General features: G+C 41.3%; 1 long non-coding RNA gene across 1 annotated transcript; it reads left to right on the top strand.

Annotated features, from left to right (window-relative positions):
- Positions 1 to 9,564: 9,564 nt before the first annotated feature.
- LOC130544314 (uncharacterized) lies at positions 9,565 to 16,361 on the top strand. The gene is made up of 2 exons (XR_008960501.1): positions 9,565 to 9,841; positions 12,377 to 16,361. It is a non-coding gene; the product is annotated as an uncharacterized LOC130544314 (long non-coding RNA).
- Positions 16,362 to 18,297: the final 1,936 nt, after the last annotated feature.

Below are 18,297 nucleotides of genomic sequence, written 5' to 3'. Positions count from 1 at the left end.
CACAACGAACAGCGCTTACAGACTTGCAGCAGGTGCTTACTACGTCTTAGACATTGAACTGCCACACTCTCCCACCTATTTGCCATGGGAAGAGACAGTACTTGTCAGATCTTTCTGAGTCCTTGAGAAAATTTCTCTGGAATGAATAGAATATAATTTTCCCCCCAAACTAATTCCATGAGAATTTGTCCCTATTTTGTGGCTGCTCCTTTAACCATGTGATGGGGCCGGGACTTGAGATAATGGAAGAGAAGTAAGAGAAGGAAGGAAGGAAGGAGGAAGAGGAAAAGGAGGAGATGGGAAATCCCATGATCTTGGAATTGGAAGAAGATTGGCACCCACCATACCTGCTTCCTCCACCCCCTCCCCCCACAATGTTTGCTCATTCCCAGTAACTGGAGATCCTGCTTGGAACTATGAGTTGCTTTTATCCGGGATCTCAAAGAGCCAAGTCTGAAACATAACTCCTCCGTGTAACATTCCTCACAGGTTTTTGTGTAGTGTTGCAACCCACAGTAACAACACATAGCACAGCTCTGGTAACACACAAACCCAGTGTTTTGTGCGGGTGTGGAGATGCGAAGGAGGATTTTTTTTTCACCCTTAAGGTTAAACTCAGAAAAAACAAAAAGGACTAAATCCCTGTTTTTATCTGTCTTTCTTAAACTCTTACTTTGCAATTTTAGAAAATTAGAGGGTACGGTATTCATTTAAGATAGTAGTAAGACTTACAACCCAAATCAACTAATGTCAGGCAGAGAAGAACAAATGCCACAAATTCTCATTTGTTTGTAACTGAGGATAAATGTTACTTTACTGAAGTAATTGCTGGGCATTCCTCCCTGTCTGCCCATCCACATTCTCATGTTCCTGCACGATATCCTAGCACATGGAACATTTTGGCTAAATGCACGCTGCCCATTCTTGGAGAGAAATTCTGTCCTGAGCACAGACACTTGAGAGAGTGTACTCAGCTCCTCAGGGTTTGGTCCCTGGCCCTGCAGACAATCGCCCAGCATCTCCCCTCACTGTAGACTTCCCACCTCATTCCACAGCAGTACTAACCACCCTCGGCTTCTCTCATGTCTCAGGCCCTTTGCTCATGCTGATGCTTCCACCCTGAGTAGCTTCTTCTTCCCAAACGTTCACCTTCCTCTTGGCTTTTTGCAAACGCTTCCTTCCTCCTTGAGTTGCTCACTGAGCACATGATCGTTTTTGATACCCTCTCCCTGACGATCCCCAATCCTTAAGGCATTCTACTCACTGGAATCTACACAGACATGGTTCATATCTCTTGTTTAGCTCTTGTCATGTGGAATCCCATTGTATAAAAGTGTGTGGGGTGTGTGTGTGTGTGTGTGTGTGTGTGTGTGTGTGCACGTGTCTGTGTGTATTGGTTTCTCCTACCTTAAGGTTAAGGGACCAGGCCGTATTCATCTTTGCTTCTCCAGTTCCTAGAATAGTTTTTACACAGAGCCGATAGAAGTTCCTTATGTGATGAAAAGAATGAGTAATATCCTGGACTCCTTTGCCTCTGTCCTGCCTGGTACTGGGACCATAGGAGGACACCTCCCCCAGAAGTGTCTTTCTCTCCTTTGAGGTTCCAGATTTCCCTTCCTTCTCTCTTCACCATTCTTCCCTGGTCACCACAGACGGTTCCTGAGACTCAGAGTAGATTTCTAAGTCCAAATTGAGAGCAGCACATAGTCTAGAAAGCCCATAGGCCAAGGCAACAGTCTCCCCGCTGTCAACAGAGTTAACTAACTAAAACATTTGTGAGCCCTTCAAATATTCCCTTTCTCATCCTATCCTCAGTGGGGTCTGGTAGGCTATAAGCTTGGTAGAAGCTGGGAAGAGCAGAGAGAATCTCTCGTGCCAGCTCTGTCTGGAATCAGGTATTATTTTAGCTCTTTTAAAGCTTCTCTGTGTTGGTTTCATATTTTATGAGAGGTTCTGTCAATATTTTTTCATGGCCATTTTCACTGAATGTCATTAGTATCCATGGTCTTGACCAAGCCTGACTTCTTAATAGAAAAGATCGCATTTGTGAAATTCAAATACCATTACACATATTAATGTCCAATAATAGCTTGTGTTGAGTCCCAGCCTATTAGGTAAGAAGTTAATGACATTATTTGATTGGTGCCTCACTAGGCTAATTAATTAATTCCCTTGCTTTCTGCTTCTACCTGATACCCATGAAATCTCTATGGGATGAATATTCTACAGCAGACTTGTAGCTTCTCAAGTTTGGGATTTGTAGAAATCAGGAGCAGTGAGATTCAAGGACAGAGAAAAGAATGTATCAATCAACATGTATTTTTTATTCTCTGATTACCCTTTTATGAACTCTTCCAGAAATCATAAGGGAAGAAAAAGGCACACAGGTGTTTATGTTTTTTCTTTTTCTCATTTCTCTCTAAGTAAATAGTGTTATGTTGCTGAGTCTGGAGGCTGCAGACACCCCAATGAGTTTGGTATGGACTGTAAACATTGGATGCTGAGAAAAGAGCTAAATAGGAGGGTTTCGTGTCCTGGGCTTAAATGTAAACAGCTCCTTCTTGGTCTCTGTGTTGGCCACGATGAGGATAGTGGCAATAGCTAACGTTTACTGATGTTTATCGTTCTCAGTGCTTTATAGGCATTCTCTCATCTAAGTTATAAACTGTTAGGTCTAAACTATTACTATCCCCGTTTCACAGATGAAAAAGCTGCAATGTCTATTAACTAAGAAGTTGTCCAAGCTTATACAGCTGGTGCCTGTCAGACCTCGGACTCAAACCTATGTCCATCTGAGTCTGACAGCCCACCTCTCTTCCTAAGGCTGCTTACGTGGGACCTGGCTCAAGTGGAGGTCCTCTTCCGTTCTCAGGACTCCTGAGTAACAAGGGGGTGGCAGGGAGTAGTCAGGGACAGAAGAAATACTAGAAGATCTATATTTACACAGAAGATAAAATAAGGATGATCACTTGCATAAAAAGACTTATCATAGTGTTGCTTTGGGAGGAAGCTCTCCAGGAAGACAAAATATCAATTGTTGTGCAGAGATTTACATCACACATTTTATTTCAAGCACAGAAAGCGAAGCATAACTGCATTTTAGTATTGGACTAAGACACAGTTTCATGGTAGTATTTGTGTCCTGAAGCCATTCTTGACATTGTTGCTACATTTCTACAAGTTGTGTTGGTTTTCTGTGATAATTCAGTGAAACCATCCTGACATTCTTGTAGGTTTTCCTTGTATAGTCTAGAGTTTGGACTTGCCAGAACATTTATCCGTATCTTGTAACGACTGCAATATATTTCTTATTTCTCTTACTTAAACAAATAAATGCCTTGTGATGCCTATAATCATGGGACATCAAGTTGTACCTAATTAAGGAGTGGCTATTTTCTGCATGTGACCCTGTAACTCTATGACTCAGTTGCCTGGATTTTATCTCCGTGACCAGCCACCTAAATATTCAGTTCAAAAGATGGTGACTATGGACTCTGGGAAACAAACTGAGGGCTTCAGAGGGGAGGGGGGTGGGGGAATGGGATAAGCTGGTGATGGGTAGTAAGGAGGGCACGTATTGCATGGTGCACTGGGTGTTATACGCAAGTAATGAATCATGGAACTTTACATCAGAAACCAGGGATGTACTGTATGGTGACTAACATAATATAATAAAAAATATTATTAAAAAATAAAAACAAACAAAAACCAAAAGATGGTGATGGAAACTGAGGGTTTTGGAGGGGAAAGAGGTGGGGGATGGGTTAGCCTGTTGAAGGGTATTAAGGAGGGCACATATTGCGTGAAGCACTAGGTGTTATACGCAAACAATGAACCATGGAACACTACATCAAAAACTAAGGATGTACTGTATGGTCACTAACATAGCATAATAAAAAAAAAAGATGGTGATGGAGGCTTCCTATGTGTCTCTCCTGTTGTTACCTTATTTCATCCTAAACAGCCTCATTTACGTTAGGATTTGGCAGGTGGGAACTCCGAGACTCAGAGCAGGCTAGTGACTTGAGCAAGGTAATGTCAGCAGGTGGGACTCCAACTCAGATCCCAAACTTTGCATCAAGAACCATGCTTTTTATCACATCAGAGCTCTGTTCCCTGTTTCCAATGGATGTGTCTCTTCTTATCTCTCTCTAAACAAACTGGTGAATGCCTTGTAGTATCTTTAAAAAACAATTACATGAATACAAATCAGGTTTTACCTCATTATGTTGTTGATGTTCTCGGCATTTATCTTCAACATGACACTGGGCCTGTCATGCTCATTATTTGAGCTTGGTAATTATGAGCAGATTGCTTAAAGAACGAATTTGGAGGTGTCTCAGGTCCACAGCCCCTTCAGTCTCCATAATTATCCCTCTGAGTAATTGCTTTGTACCCTTTGGTGGAGGAAAACAATAGCCAAATTGAAATAATTATTTGTGTAAATGATGGTGGGATTCTTTTTAAGGTTTTATTTTTAACTTTCAGTCTTTGAAAAGAGCACATTAAGAAGATCATCTAAAACTGGGGCTAACATTTAACTGAAATGAAAATCTAGCCAACAGGATAATAGTTTCTTTAAGACCCTGTCAAAACTCTTGTCCTTTCTCTCTCCTTTTCAGAGTCCCACAGGATCCAAAGTGCTGTTGGCAGCCACCCCGGTAGTGGGTGCCCAGAGAGAGGCCAAGAGCAGGAGTGTCGAGGCAGTCTCCTTCCAGAGCTCACTCCTGTGCTGCCAGCGCTAAGTGGGGACCAGCTTTGAATGCAGGGGCAATTTGATACGCTATTTGGCAAACAATACAATAGAGTATGAAAATGAACAGCGCTTCCTTCTCCAGTATGAGTTGCCGGGTAACTGTTTTCTCTTGTGCACATGAATAACTGTCAATGCAGTTTTGGCAAGTTTGCTTGACTAATTAATGGTCCATATTCACAATCACAGATTTGCATATTCGATCCCTATATAGGCCTCTTAGCTTTCTTTTTTCTGTACTGACTGATTACGCTCCCAAATCTTGCAGATCTAAGGCCTTGATCACCAGGCCCGCCAGTTGAGACACTCTAGGAGATTACTTGCCACTCCATCTTTCTCACTGGTAAAGTAGTTCAATTCATCTCTCCACCCAGTGGTGGGCCTCTCTTTGAATATGAAGAGGGCATGTCTTCAGAAGCAATTTCATTGTTACTCTAAATCTCTGTGACGTATGATGAAATTGTCATCCTAGCTAAAACATGTTCTATGCCCCCAACCTTGAGTCAGAAATTGCACACATAACCTTGAGATGGCATTGATTACACAGGCTGCCTTTGTTTTTCATGGAACCCTGCCACTTGGGGCAGTGTGTGTGGGACGGGACTTTGGACTTTAACAGCACAGGCATCACCTGGCCACTGAAGTGCCTTAGTTGCATTCTGTCTCCACCTCTTCGTTAGCTACGAAAACGTGGGCAAGCCTTTTAACGTTTTCATTATCTAGAAATTAGGATCAGCAGTCAGTACCTGCCTCATAAGCCTGTTTTAAGAACTGTTAAAAAGTAAACCGAGACATGCTAAAAATACGGAGCTTATTTGAGCAAAACTTGATTTGAATTGTGCAGTATCCAATCTAGCAGACAGAAAGTAGCTCTGAAATGAAAGACTTTTATAGGCAAAATGGAGCAGGAATATGCCAGATTTGTTGGCTGATTGCTGAGTTACTTTCCTTTAGGGGATAGTAAGGGTCTATCAGGCAGACTAACTAGTGTTGATGAGGCAATTCCTGACCAGTTTAAGATTTCATTTATGGAGAAGCTGAACCTGAATTAAGTCAAGTCTCTGATAACATGGGGTTTAGCATAAGTGACTCCATTTTGGGCCTATGGTCTTGTTTTCTACAGGACAAAACAAGGTAATTTATGCAAAAGCACTCAGCACAGCGTTTTTAGTGTTTTGATATGTTAGTTTCCATCTTTGGAAGGGAAGATGAGGATGCAGGAGATGAAATAACTTGTAAAATGATCTTTCAGTGCTACATCTGAGTTGATGAAATATTAAGGTAGATTCTGGTTAAGATGGACTTCCTGCTATTGAGAAGCAGTTGAGATCATTTAAATAACACATTTAATATATGAGGAACAAATGGAAAAGAAGAGCCAGAATTGTTCAATTTTCATCTTTATTTGAGACTTATTGGCAAGAACCTCCACACGAACACAGTCTTCATAGTTTTGTTTGGCAACAGAAAGAATCCAAAGATTCCTTGGTTTAAATGGATCATTGACAACTAGAGGCTCATGGTGAGTCACTTGCTTTGAACCCAAGTTTTTCCATTGCAAGAAAAGAATAAGAAATCTTAGTTCACTGGGTTCTCAGGAGGGCTTGAGTAAGATTACGTGCGTAAAAGATTTTCTAATCCACAAAATTCTTTCAACATTAAATATTATTATTTTGAAGATGATCATGATGATGGTGTTTTTAGGTAGCTGAAGAGTTAAAGGATAAAAATGTTACTCATCTGTTGAGAACAATCCCAGCAATGCATGTTGAAGTCTAGTGCAGACCCAGCTTTCCTTTGTCCAGAGCCATATTATCAATCACCTACTGGACAGATGGCATTGGGTGGAGTGGGCCTGCCCTGGAATCTTACTGACAGCACTCCTACTATTCCACTTCCTGCTTGCATTGGCCACATATTACAGAACTACTCATAGGCTGAAGAAAGACTAATTTCCCCCTTTGGAATTGCCTTGGTCTTTTTTCAGGGAAGGTGTCTTTCTCCTAAGGAGTTGGAATCCATTTCTTAATATGGAAGTTATATGCCTTGTTGGACAAAAAATCTACTTGCAAAGAAAGCCTTACAAAGAAAACACTGAATGAGAGTGCATTACTCCTGCAGATTCATTAATGCAAAACAGCTGCCTCTCTAAACAGCTACAATGGGGCGAGGGTCCTCAGGGCACTTGTTTGGGATTGTGGGTGAAGTTCAGTATTACTCAACTTAAGTTAGTAAGGATCTTACATCCGCAGTTAGACTTTTCCTGTTTTGAAAAGAGAAAACTGAGGCCTGAAGCATGTTAAACGTCCTACTTACATATCCAGCTTCATCTCTTGCCATATCCCAGGTTTTAGCTATACAATATCATTTTCCTTTTAGTCTTTGTGGTGTCCTTTGCATGCTCACATCTCAGGGGCTTTGCACCTGTTATTTCTATGTCTTGAACAGTCACTTTCTCTCTCTCCTGCCTCCCTATGATGTCATATGATTATAGCCTACTCTACAGTGATTGCTATTGACAGCATCTATAATTTATTCATCCGTCTGTCTGTCTCCTTCACCAGATTGTAAGTCTAAATAGAAGGACCATTTCACCACTGCACAGTCCCCATTGTATTCTTTTTGTTCCAAGAGCCTGGCTCATTTTAGGTGTTCAATAAGTACTGCAGAATGCAAAAGTAGGTGAAGGTATGCCACTACTTTTATTTTTAATATTTTAATTTCTTATGGACATTTTTATGCAAGGGCATAAGATCCTTATATAGTACGTAAGGCCCTAGGATCCTTAAGCCCTTGTTCAATGAGATAAAACAACTAGGATTTACTATTTAAATTGGAACAGAGACCCAGTCATAAGCAAAACTGCTTCTCTTGATCAGCAAAGTATCACCTCAAAGATACATGAATATCAAAGAAATTATGGGAAATGTTGGCTTCCCATGGGGAGAAGGAAGACTTGCCTCTGGGAAGAGTTCTGGCTAAACGAAGGGAACTGAAATCCTAGCACTGAGATAGCGAATTGGTGCGAATTACTTCAGACATACGAGGTAATTGTCAGTTGAGAAAGATCAGTGGAAGTAGGAAGCACCCCACCTCAAGGGCTGTAGGTCTCCTGTTGGACACCAGTATACCACCCCTCAGAAGCCTTCTTTCCAGCTGAGGGAATAGCCTGGGTAGCAAGCAGCCACTTTTAACACTCTCGGTCTCTTGTCTCAAACTGAAGTGTTCCTGAGGGTGGGGACTTGTCTTGGTCATTTCTGGATTCTACAGGACTTGCACAGATGGTAGTATTGAGCAGGGTTTTGGTGAAGAATATTTTTGAATGACTGAATAAGTAGGAAGTGGTCACAACTAAGTGTTTTACATGTTTGGTTGTATATATGTCCATATGTACACTCTGATGGCTCAACAGTATAGAAAAAGTGACTGGCTACTTGAAACTGGGAGCCTGGATGCTTCCACTAGCTTACAGGGTGGACTGTCAGTAGAGCCTAGCAAGGTGCTCTACTAAGGTCTGAGCTCCAGTGTCACTTCTGTGGCTTATTAACTGTGTGACCTAAGGCAAGTCATCTTGACCTCCACTGTCTTTCTTTTGCAAAAGAGACTGTGGACTCTGAGAAACAAACTGGGGGCCTCAGAGGGGAGGGGGGTGGGGGAATGGGATAGGCCGGTGATGGGTAGTAAGGAGGGCACGTATTACATGGTGCACTGGGTGTTATACGCAACTAATGAATCATCGAACTTTACATCAAAAACCAGGGATGTACTGTATGGTGATTAACATAATATAATAAAAAAATTAAAAAAAAAAGAGCCTAGCAATACTGCTTAAACCTTAGGATGGTTATAAGAAATAAATGAGTTAAGCATGTAAAATACTTAGCATTGTATTGGTGCATAGTTGGCACTCAATACATATTAGCAATAATAACAATTTCCAACATTTATTGAGTGCTATTATACGTGTGTGTATGTATCGTGTGTATATATATGTATGTATGTGTGTATCTACGTGTAGTGTGTATATACATATATATGTATGATATATATATATGATATATATATAATCATATTCTCAAAATAATCCAGAAAAGTACTACTAACACCAATGTTTACAGACGAAGAAAGAGAGATGTTAAATAGTCTGTCCCGAGTATACAGATGGTAAGTGGTGGAGACAGTTTTGAACCTCTGAGTCTTCCTTTGGAAGCCTATGCTTTCTACTGCCTCTCTCCTATCAATATTGCTGGTTTTAAAAGGGGTGTGGTATGGGGACAGTGTGGAGTCTTACTCCGTCAGGCTCTGCTGAGGGCAGTGCGGTTACCTAGACACATTAATCAGCAAAACTTTTCCCCACTGAAAAGTAACCTTTAGCATCTGTCTTCATATAATCTAGAGGACCTAGAAATTCTCTGTTTAATTACTGTAGTTATTTCAGGAAGCCGCTGAATTGGAAGCAAATAAAGCCACAAAAGGAAGAGGTATAACACCATGTTAAGCTCAGATTTACACACACACCCCCCGATCATGATCTCAGTGGTGGCCCCATAAAGTGGTGTCATGCTGCTGTGCTTATGATATTCATTTCAGGTAAGTTTTATCATAATGTACTCTCCTTTATGAGAACCAAACCATAAGTAAGAACACCTTTTCAGTTAAGAAAAGTTTGCGTTAATGAAATATTGACAAATAGGAAGGGGAAAAGATTAAGCAAGGTGTACTTCACCTGAAGAATGGCAAATGTTTATTTTTAACAGATTAAATATTAACACATTGATCAGTGCTGGGGGAATCCATCGACTTCTGTTTCTTCTGAAAGTGGCCCTACTGTTGGAGTCAGACAGTCTGTCACTTTAGCACCTGGACCCTTCAATTCTCACTTCATTAATTGGAAGCAGGAATTATCAGCAGAGACCATTTACCATCCATGTGGAGTGATAATAGTTGGTCACTTTCCATCTGGGGTTTTTGTTACCCCTTTGCAGCTGAAACCATTGGAAGAAGGCCAGGTTGGAGCCTCTCTGCTACCTAATTTCTCCCTTAGCTGGGCCCGCTGCTCCCAGCAGAGGAAGTTACTGAGATTTGCAGGTTTGTGAAGTGGGAGGTTGAGTGGGAGGAAAGAGAGGGTAGGGAAGTATGGGCTGTGACAGCGAGAGTACTTTACAGGCAACCACTCTTTACTCATGGTCCCACATCAGCCAGCGTAGGACCATGGGTGGGAGGAAAACATGGTCTTGGTAGAGGAGGCTCGGGAGGAGGCTGAGGCTAACACTGACCACAGCTTCCGCCTGTTGAACCTAAGGAAACTGTATTTAGTTAGACACCACCACATCTATCTCATGCAGACTCAGGCCCTGCAGTTAGGGCCCGTACGCCTTAAAACTCCCGGCAGAGATGCAGATGGACGCCTACTCCAGGACAACCCTGAGGTAGTGATGGCAAATGGGAGGAGACAATGGCAAAGAAAATCCTGAATGGTGTAGTCAGCCAGAAAGGTTGCTCAGGAGCCCTCGGATTGCCCGCTGGAAGCTCTAACGTGGCCCTTCTGCCTAGAGTCCTCATAGCTCATGGAGGTCAAGCCCTGAGAATAGATGTGACTGAGCACAAAAGAAAAAAAAGAAAAAAAAACTAAATTTAACATCATCAAACCAGTTTGATGAGTCATATTTGCCTAGTGCTTTGACTCTTTTGAAAGAAACATGAAATCAAAGGGTAAATTATTGGGACAATACACAAAGCAGGTAGCTGGCTAGCAGGGCTTTAAGATAATCCAGAATCTTAGCAACTCTGTAAAAAGAACAAGCAGGCTATTGAAAAGACTTTCGTAATTTGTTTAGAAAGGATCTCATGTTCTAAGGAAAGGACTACATTTTTCTTGCTGGAGGTGAGCAAACACTTAGGTTCATGGCCATTAGATCAGACATAATTAATAGAATGCTAACTCATTATTCCTGAAACTAAATCCCCCAGGTGCTGAGTGTAAGAAAGGAAGTAAAAAGCCACTCAAGTGAGAGACTGTGGCTTATTAACACAGGGAGAAAACCACTACCATTTCTTCTCTTTGCTTTCCATGCCTTACTTTTATGTAGCAATGAATAGCTTATAATGCACTTTTCATTGAAACTGACAGCTTTGAGTACCTCAAAGGGAAGAAGAATGGATATTAATATCCCCGTTTGTAGGTAAGATATGGGGACTTGGGCTCCAATGCTCAGAATGAGTGTGTCACTTCCTCCCCACTTTGCAAACCTAGCCTTAGCCCCTCGTGTTATGATTGCTTCAAACTGGATAAGATGGAAATAAGCAGACTGATCTCTAAGAGGTTCTGCCCAAGTTACATCCAGGCTGTCTCCTGGGAGGCTCCCCGTCTGCTTAGGGGTCACTGTAAACAGGGGAGGCACAGGGCATCATATTCCGGAGTTTAATGGCACATAGAGTATGATTACATAGTAACTGACGAGCGTTGAGCGCTTACACTGTGCTAAGAACTTTTCATGTATTGTCTTCACTGTAATCTATGAAGTTGGTATTATTATAACTCATTGGCACAGATATAAAGCAATTTTTCCAAGGTCACACAGTAAATGTAAACCCACCTAGATCTGTACTCGTGGGCTTAGTAACTAATACTTTGTCACTAATTTGTTGTCAATGGCATTCTTGTGAGTTTGAAAGAATCTGTAAGAGCAATGAGTGCAGCCGAGAACAGCATGCTCAGAGTCAGGCCACCTGAGTTCTTTTTTTTTTTTTTTTTTTTTTTAAGATTTTATTTATTTATTTGACAGAGATAGAGACAGCCAGCGAGAGAGGGAACACAAGCAGGGGGAGTGGGAGAGGAAGAAGCAGGCTCATAGCAGAGGAGCCTGATGTGGGGCTCGATCCCACAACGCCGGGATCATGCCCTGAACCGAAGGCAGACGCTTAACCGCTGTGCCACCCAGGCGCCCCAGGCCACCTGAGTTCTGGTCCTAACTGCGCTACAGATTAGCTGTGTGTCTAGATCTCGCTTGACTCATCTTCGAAACTAAGGTTTGACTCCGTGTATTCTCTGGGGTTCCTCGCACATCTAATGGGGTATATTCTATTAAAGATTGTGTCCTATCTGAGTCTTCATTTCCCCAACTAGAGTCTGAAGATATTCTCTGAGCTGCAGCTCTGAAAGGTTGCACTAGTTACCTTAGAAAAACTATGCTTATAGGAGCTATTTTATCTAGTCCTTGAGCTTTGCAAAGCTCCTAAGAATGTTAAAAACTCATATTTTCATGCTGCTGCATGGGCTTGCACTGACTTTGACACCCGGCATCCAATGACTTCTCATGGCGATTCTGAGAGGTGGGTGGCCACTGTGGCCCAGCAGCAAGGGACAGCGTCCCCACCTCTCGAACACCTCTCTTTTGATGGCCTTTGGCAGCTAAAAAAACCACTTTCACAAATCATAGGTGTCCACTGAATCCTCATAACACCCTGGAAGGTAGGTGTTAGTTTTCTCATTTTACAGATGAAGAAAGTAAACCCCAGAAAGTGGTATGTCTCGACTAAGCTCTAAACACTTACAAGCAATGACCTGGGCCCTAAATCTCATTTTGACGCTAAATCTAGGTGTCTTTCCATTGCTTTTTGTAGGGGAGGCTGCACAGCATCGTTGGCAGGGCGCTACGGTGGCGGTTTGATTCATGACGCCACCCCTCACCATCCACGAGGTCTTGGGTGAGTCAGCCAGACCCTGCGCATCTCCTCTGCGAAATAGCTTAGTGATACTCACCGTGCAATGGTAGTGGCTCAGAAATGATACGCTCAGAATTACTTAATAGAGCAGCCAGCACAAAGTAGGTCCTCAAAATCACTATTATTTCCATTTCTCCATCTTTGAAAACTTAGTATCTTCTTTTGCTTCCAAGAAGTTTACAATTCAGTCACTGCAGCCTATGTAATTGCTATGCAAATAACCAATTGTTTTCCTATGGAAATAATCTTCTTGTCAGTAAAGAGCAAAGATGAGGATAAATTAGGAATTTGAAAATTTGTCAGTTTAATACATCAGAATAATTTGGGGTCACCGTTTTCTTGTTATTTAAGTCTGTTTATTCTTTTAGCTTCTAAATCTCAGCTCCCATCTTTTAAACTCAACTTTAAAAAGTGAAATCAAAAATGCTATAATGTATTAGTCAGGCTGCCCCCTCAGGCATTAAGCTCAGAAATGTAAACTCTAATGGAAAATCAAGCAATGGAAAATCTATATTCAGCATATGCAGCTGTGTCCATGGTGAAACATTTACTCATTCTCAATTTACAGCAGAATAAGCAAAAGACTAGTATCCAAATAGAATAAACAAGTCTCCAAGCTAGACTTTTCCATTTTTTATATTACTATTCATGCACATTTATTTTAAAAAGAGCATTTTATTTGAATCATCATTATTATTTTTCAGTTCCAGAAGTTGGGTGCTCTGCTGGTGATCACAATTGGTTCCTGGCAACGGAGAATGGAAGGCAAACTATCATTTCTTGCCCTATTGTGTGTGTAAGGCTCTCTGCATTATCACGTTTAATCCATTTGATCCTGCAGGGGAGAGTGCAGAGCTGCCCAGTGCTGGCTGACTCCAGAGTCTGTGGTCTGTCCTCTACCTTCCTGCCTCCAGGGTTCCCTTTGCTCTTTGTCAGGACCTGTGGTAGAGCAAATATGGGAATGGATTGTCAGCAATTTCAAGGTCTTGTCAACTGAGACAAGCCTCTCTTAAAGGGGAAGAGTAGGATACATTTGGCAGAGGAATTCTCCAGTTCAGGGAAGGCAGAGAGGTATAAGGGGAATGGTAGACTGGGAGCTGGATCCTTGCATTGAGTCCAATTCCAGAGCCATATCCCTTTCGGGCTTTAGGTAAATTCTAAATGCTTTCTGAGCCTCGGTTTCTCCTTGTATTAAAACAAAGATTTGGAATAATAAATCACCAACTTCTTTTCCAGCTTCAGGATCATATGGTCTAAAACAAGTTTTGTTTTTTTTTTTTTAAGTGAGTCTAGCTATGGTAAAACAATTCAGGCTTAAGAACAGTTATGTTAAGTCCCCTAGGTTTTTAAGAGTTCAATTTTGGTTATGGATAATAATGGGTTCAACAAAAAGTAGAAATGACAAAAGATGGGTAGCTGAAACCCTCATTTATCCTTGCCCCAGAAAAAGGATTGGCAGTTTGTCAGACAAAATTTATTTTCTAAGCAGCATACCAGCAAAATAGAATGGGGCTAGTAGCATAGAAGAGGCGGCCACTTTGGGATTCTTGCTTCCATATCGTGATCAGATTCTTATGGTCCCAATGAGCATAGCCTTAGAGTTGAGATGGGAACCGGAAAGCGATGGCCATCACCTAGCTTCAAGCCGAGATCGTTACTCAACAAGGTACCTCCTGCCAGGTGACTAGTGAGTGGCATGAATAGTTATGGTACGAGCAGGCAGAGGAGGGAATATACACATGATAAAGATGCTACAGAAGGCTAGAGGTTGCTCTGTAGAGGTGACTGGAAGACTGGACCTTCTCTGAAGGTTGAATAGGACCCACCCAAGTAGATGGAGAAGAATTGGTGGCTTGGAGGACAGAATGAGATAAAGAAGATAGTGCAACTGGGAAAAATGAACAATCCAGGTTTGCACAGGCAACTCAGATACAGAGGTCTTCTGAATCATATCCAGAATATCTAGGCTCTGAAGAAGTGTGGAGTTGTGATGAGTCACAGTAAATCAGACAGATGAAAATCTTCAATTCCACCCAGTTTTTCTTTGAGTGAATTTTGTTCACTGACAAAGTAGGTAGTTACCAAGTTGGTTATGAACTTGTTTTTTAAAAATAGCAATTTCACAGCGACCACTCTGGTGAAGTAACTTTGATACCTCCATAGGAATGTACTTGTCTTTGTCTAGTTTGCTACCATTAAGGTTTCTACAGAAAATAATGCTGTTAAAGGTATGGTGTGGCAATTGAGTCTTGTATTTCTTTTGGCATCAGCTGCTTCTATCAATTCATCACAAGAAATCCATGTTCTCCTTCTTGAACTCAATGAACTTGAAGTACAGGCCATCCTATTGAGCGAGTTGTGTGAGGCCATTTTCAAATCTAGAAGTGCTTTACGATGAATGCTTCCCCTTGGGTACGGGGCATGCCACAGGGGTCATATCATATCCCAACTGGGGATAATGGCAAAGGCCCACTGTAGCTCTAATTGCTGCTCTAGCCTATCAGCCTCTCCCTGTGCCTGCTCATATATACCAACCTGCTCATATATACCAACCAGAAAATAATTTGCATGGAAGATATTATTTTCCAAATTTCTCCGATATCACAAGAATCATCTACCATGGTAAAGGCTGTAAACGCCCTAGTGAGTTATTACGTGGGCACTTTGGGCTTTAGTTGGAAGCCTTTGTTAATCTTAACATTCTTGTTTCTGTCATAGCTAATATTTTCTAACTCTGAAACAGTTAATATTCATGAATAATCGATGTCTGTGCAAATTTGCTTTGCTAAGAAGAACTTCTGACTTTTTTTTCTGGCCTAGAATATTTAAAAATCAACTTGTCATCAGTAACTTACGGAACACTTTTCCGACACCCATTTCCATCATGCAAGATACTAAAGTATTTTAGAGCTTGAGAATGGCTCTTTAGAGCCAAAACACATAGTTAATGAAATAATCCTTTATTGCTTCCTTCTTCCCTTCTTGCCACAACATGTAGCTTCTGTCTATATTTTAGCAAGCAAGACCTGGGGAATCAGAGATAAATTATCTCCAACTCTCTGCCTTCAAGGGACCCAGAACCTAAGAGGGTTAGATAGAAATAAATAGCTGTGTAGGCCGCATATCAGCTGAGTTATCCTGTCCATTAAGATTCAAATAAGGCCAACTCCAATCCTAACCTAGAAGTAATGATAGCCTTGAGTCCCTTCCAGTCTTCTCAAAATAATTTTTAGGGAGGGAGGAAGATCGAGGGAGTAAGAGGGTGGTGAGGACAATACTTACATATCCTCCCTTTTCACCTCTGACTGTGTCTTACTGTTCCACCTGTCGTGTTCCTGCATCACATCGTGCAGACTGTGAACCATGGCCCCTGCACCCCCTGAAACCTGACATGTACAAGACAGCTGTTTCCATGGTGGACTTTACTGAAATTTTGAGGTGATGGGGGGATTTCACACGGTCCATTACTCGCCCCCACCTTTGTATACACCCTATTTCCTCACCTTCTAGGTCTTTATACTTTAACATAGAAGAGAGAAGCTTCACAGAATTGTAAAAGGGAAGGATGAAATGAAGCATGAAGGGTGAACAAGCACTGGCCAGATTGTGGGGCACCCGAGAGCAGTGTGGGAGTGTTCTTTTCCCGTAATCAGGCAAAGCCCTGCATCTCCTGCAACTCTCTGCTCCATGCTCTCCTATCCATGGACTCTGCAGTGTGTTTGTTCAGCCTGGGCCACCTATTCCTGCCTCACACTTCACTGGTACCAAAGGCCAGTAGAGGCTGAAATGTTCTCTTTCTCTTTCCACCTTCCCCATCCCTGTAAAGGGAAGGGAGTGCTGTATAGATTCACTGATATTAAATTATGTCACTTTCTTTAAAAAACAATCATGGCTGTTTGAAATGTTAGAATTTCCCCTCTATAATTGCAGGACAGTCCAACCTAGTCCCACCCTACGTCCGAGTGCTACTATATTCTCCTAAAATAAATAATGGATTCTTTACTTCCTATCTTAAGCCATGACTCTAAGCCATGTCCCACACCAGGGTCAGTCTCAACAGCTACTGGAAAATTCACTCCTAAATAACAACAAAAAAATATTGAATACCTAAATCTATCGCTGTTAAAACACGGTGTTATTTTGTTGAGATATAGTCAATACTCATTCACCGCTTAACAACACTGAAAGTAACTTTAGGTTAAAAAAAAAAAGAAAGTTTTGTTCTATAGAAATTAACATGCCAAAAGAAACTTGTTTAGTTCTCTTTTTTCCCAAGTTTTTATTTAAATTCGAGTTATTAGAATACAGTATAATATTAGTTTTTTCATGAAAAGAATCTAGTCATTCCTCACTTCCATACACCACCTAGTACTCATCACAAGTGCACTCCTTAATCCCCGTCCCCATTTTACCCAAGCCCCACCCCCTGCCTCCAGCAACCCTCAATTTATTCTCTATAGTTAAGAGTCTGTTTCATGGTTTACCTCTGTCTTTTCTTTTTCTCTCTATGTTCATCTGTTTTGAGAAACTTGCTTTCTGAAGTTAATCTTCTTATCCATCAAAATGACAGAATTACAAAGTCAAAGGAATGAAAGAGAAAAATTGAGACTTGAATAGCTTGCATTTGCAGTTCTCAAATGCTGATATTGTAAAGGCCATTTAAGAATGAAATGATAATGGAAACATATAAATCATTTCTAATCTTATTTTAGCCTTCAGGTTTAAACTTTTCATGGAACTGGTGCAGTGCTAGGTACTTCACTGAAAGTTCTCTTTTCACATAATCCTATTTACTCCATAAATGGAAATGTTTCTCAAGAGTCAAATGACCAAATTGAAGGAAGCTAAAGGTCTTAGGAACACACTTTAGTGTACTATTTAAAGTTGTTTATAATTCTAAGTTATGTTAGGCTGTTTCTAAAGATGACCACCATCAGTCCCTTCCCTCTCTGCACCTATGTGCCATTTCCACATCAAGAGGTAAAGTCAGATTTCCCTCCCCTTGAGTTAGGGCTGCCCTTAAGTTCTTGCTTGACCAATAGAATGAGGTAGAAATGAAAACAGCACTGCCAAGGTCATAAAAAGTCTTGCAGCTTGCACCGAGCCTCATGGAACACTCCTCTTGGGATGCTCTGGGAACTCATCTGCCATGCTGTGAGCAGTCTAAGCCAAATGGAAAGACCACATACACAGCTCCAGGAAACAGTCTCAGCTAAATTTCCGACCAGCAGTTGGCCATATGATTCAGCTATCTTGGCTGTTGAGCCCATTTGAGCCTCCAGATGACTCTTGCCCCATCTATCATCTGATAGAACCTACAAGGGAGACCTTGAGCAAGAACCATCCAGTTGAGCCTAGCTAACCTATAGAACCATGAGAGATAATAGTATATTGTTGCTTTCAGGCATGGAATTTTAGGATGGTATGTAAGAGACCAATAAATAACAAGAACAGAAATAAAAATATTTTGAATAATTAATGTGTTTTTTCTTTTTTCAACACTTTGTGTAGTTTCTTTGAACCAGGTCTCTGCTGGGTGCTGGGGATTCAAAGATGAATGAGGTATAAGATGTAAAGCCTAATATGTTTGCTTAGGAAACACCTAGTTGGTGAGACAGACACATGAACAGAAGAATATTATACAGGATGATGGGTGCTATTACAGAAATATGTGTAGATCCTGTGAGATCACATAGCCTTGGGAAAATGAATCTGATTTTTGGAAGGTGATGAACAGAGTGAGACTAGAAGACTGAAGAGATCACACGACATTCACATAGGGGGAATCACCTGAGCGCTAGCATGGAGAGAAGATGGCA

Source organism: Ursus arctos, unplaced genomic scaffold, assembly GCF_023065955.2.
Source record: "Ursus arctos isolate Adak ecotype North America unplaced genomic scaffold, UrsArc2.0 scaffold_2, whole genome shotgun sequence".
Classification (NCBI taxonomy): Eukaryota; Metazoa; Chordata; class Mammalia; order Carnivora; family Ursidae; genus Ursus; species Ursus arctos.
This window is presented reverse-complemented; position numbering and strand designations above follow the sequence as displayed.